Source organism: Mirounga angustirostris, unplaced genomic scaffold, assembly GCF_029215605.1.
Source record: "Mirounga angustirostris isolate CCGP_5_RB_7025 unplaced genomic scaffold, mMirAng1.0.hap1 SCAF_2, whole genome shotgun sequence".
NCBI lineage: Eukaryota > Metazoa > Chordata > Mammalia > Carnivora > Phocidae > Mirounga > Mirounga angustirostris.
In genome coordinates this window covers 2,564,355-2,567,750 of record NW_026991710.1, presented here as the reverse complement: position 1 = coordinate 2,567,750, position 3,396 = coordinate 2,564,355, and positions in this window count along the sequence as shown.

The window sequence follows — 3,396 nt, the reverse complement described above, 5'->3', positions numbered from 1 at the left end:
ACGGAAGCTGAAGACATGCAAACCACATGACCCAGCAATTCGGCTCCTGCGTAAATACTCTGAAGAAGTGCAAGCTTATCCACACCTGTTCTTAGCAGCACTTTGACAATCACCAGAGGTCAGGAGCAAGCCGGATGGCCAACAGACCGGATACAGAAGTGCAGGATATTCCTGCCGCACGATAATATAGGAGGGCCATGAGAGTGCAGGATCAGGAGCTACCCGGAACGTGGATGAGTCGCACCATGACTTCGATGGATGGGGACAAAGGCACCAAGAATACACACAGCACGATTCCATTTCTAGAAAGTGCAAACCAAGCCTCATTGTTTAGAGGTGCCATCAATGTTATAAGACCACAGAGAAGACCAGGGGATGATCCCAGTAAAAAGTAGAATAGAGACTGCTGATTACTGCAAAGGGGAAGGCAGGGCTTTGGGGTGGGGAGGGGGTCGTGGGGGCCAGCAGTGTTCTGCAGCTGACCCGGGCTAGAGTGGGGGCAGGACCTGCCCTGGAGGGCAGTGCTCCAGATGGGGTTCGTGATCACTGGTGCCCCTTGAGGGCTCTCAGAGCGGTCCTGGCAGCCAGGTGTCTCCACTTGGAGATGGAGACCTGAGTCTCAGATGCAAAGCACACTCTTCTAGTACCTGGTCTGGGATCCATACTTCGGGGGGCCGAGTCGCTCCGTCTTGAGATGCCGTAACTTCTATACCAGCTGGTAACCACTTACAATGACTTGTGTTTTTCCTGCATACCTGCCTTAGATGAGAGCCCCATGAGGGCAGAGACTCCAATTAATCTGCACTGTGAATGAGCAAACCTCTGGTTTATGGCAAATACCACAGAAACCAGCCTTCGAAACGGGGTGGCGTGGTGCAGGAGGATGTCAAGCAGAATCACCACGATGCACACCCTCATGCTCTGGGTAAGTCCTGGGTAAGATCAGCCGACGTGGGTTCAGATCCTGCCTCTGCACCTTTATAGCTGTTTGATCTCCGACAAACAACCCCTCTCTCTGAACCTTCATTTCCTCACCTGTGAACTGGGGGTGCAGCCCCTTCCCCACAGAACGCTTCCCAGCAGAATGCCAGACACCCACCCCTCCCTCGCCACCCACCACAGTCCTCACTGCCTCCCAGGCGGCCCAGTCCCATGAAGGGATGTGAGCTTCCTGGGATCACACACACGTCCTTCCCATCATCAGTGAGACAAAGCTCCTTGCCCAAATTCCACAGCTCACTGAGATGGGGCCTTGGGCGTGGGCTGCTTGATAAAGCACCTGGTGCCCCAGCAGCAGGGCCCGGGCACCGAGCACAGGCTTGGCCAGAGACCTAGGGGCACGGTGGGCCTGAGTGGGGGGCTCGGCCCACAGCATTTCAACAGCTGCACACAGCCTCGCAAAGCCAGAGTCGCACAAAAGTACCTACGTGCGTGTCTCCTTGGGGGAGGCTGGAGTGCGGAGGAGGATGAACTCTTACAAAAATGTCAATTTTTTTAAAGCGTGTTTTCAGTGATTGCTGTTCTGCGCCAAGTTTCAGCCTAGTGGGAGTTTCATGTCAGAATTACAAGTGGGTGTTTAGAGCAGACAAGTTAATTGTCCTTTTGCGGGGTGAGCAGCTGAGCGACGATCTGGGGACACAGGTGGAGTGCTTCCTGGCCCGACCAGCGTGGGATGCTCCAGGGAGGGTGAAGGGCAGCGGAACAGGGACCCCGGGGAATACAGGGCAGGAGCCCCACATCCCCTCCACAGTGACACTCCTGGGGAAGGGGTCTCCGGGCCAGCCCCCATCCCCTTAGGACCATGATGCCTGAGCAGGCAGAAAATCTTGGGGCAGGGAAGCCTAGGAAAGAGGCTTAGAGCTGCCTTCTCACTCCCAACCCTCAACCCCAGCCTCCATCAGCCCAACAGATCCCACTTGAGTCTTTCATAGGCCTCTTCTGGATCTGAAGTGGGTATGAGAGACTCACCATCCATTCCTTTTTCCCATCATCCCCACAGACTTTGTGGCACCTAGTTTTTGAGAAAAGGTAGCATATTCTAGGACCATACTGGCAACAAGGGAGGAATTCATCACTCATCCTTTCACCCATCCATCCATCCATCCATCCATCATCTGTCCTTCCATCTATTTATCCATATCCATCCATCCATCATCCACTATTCACCAACTACTACACTTCCATCCATCCTTCCATCCATCCGTCCATCCATCCATCATCTGTCCTTCCATCTATTTATCCATATCCATCCAGCCATGATCCACCATCCACCATCTACCCACACTTCCATCCATCCATCCATCATCCACCATCCACCATCTATCCACATTTCCATCCATCCATCCCTCCATCCATCATCTGTCCTTCCATCTATTTATCCATATCCATCCATCTGTCCATCCATCCATCCATCATGTCTTTCCATCTATTTATCCATATCCATCCATCTGTCCATCCATCATCTGTCCTTCCATCTATTTATCCATATCCATCCATCCATCATCCACCATCTACCCACATTTCCATCCATCCATCTGTCCATCCATCATCTCCACAAACTTTCATTGAGCACCAACTCTGGGCAACAGAAGATAGAGATGTGGGAAACACAGTTCCCGCTCTCAGAGTACACAGTCCAGAGGGAAGAGGACTCACACACAAGCACAAGACAAAGATGCAGATAGTGGCCAGCCTACAGTCCACTTCCTGGGGGAACAACTGGGGGCATTGGTCTGAGGAAGAGAAGACGTAAGGAATTGGAAGCTGTTGCCCATCATGTTGGATGCCCACCACGATGGCTGGCGGGGGAGAGGGAGGACAAGGTGGGTGATGAGCAGTAAACATGCAGTGAGGTCAGTGGATGGGAAGACTGGCGTGCAGTAAATCCCAGCACTTGCAGCTTTTGAGACAGGGCATGGAGGAAGTCAGCCGGACAGAGACGAGGTGGTGACTGCTGAGTGGGTGCCTGAGACTGTTTAGGGAGCTGGGAGAATTCCCAATCACAGGTCACAATGCCTGTTGTGTGGCCATGAGAGTGGGTGGCTGGCCTAGGTTGGAGGTCCGGATCATCAGAGGAGAGCAGGCCAGGGTTGTGGAGGGGTCACCCACCTGGAGATGGAAATCACCAAGGACTGGAAGGGGAGAAGTGTTAAAGAGAGGGATGCTGTTTTTGAAGGACCAGGGAGCACCCCTTTTCAGTTAGAGCAAGGTCAAGGGCACATTCAGACAAAGGGTTTAGGAAAAGGGGATGTTGCTAATGGCTGGTCATCGGTTCAAGAGGGCACTGGGGGAGGGTTTTGGGGGGTTAAGGAGTGGTGGGAGAAGGGGTCAGAGAAGGGGTTATACAGAGCTATAGGACAAGAATGGCCTGGAGACTTAAACTTGACAGAGAAGGAG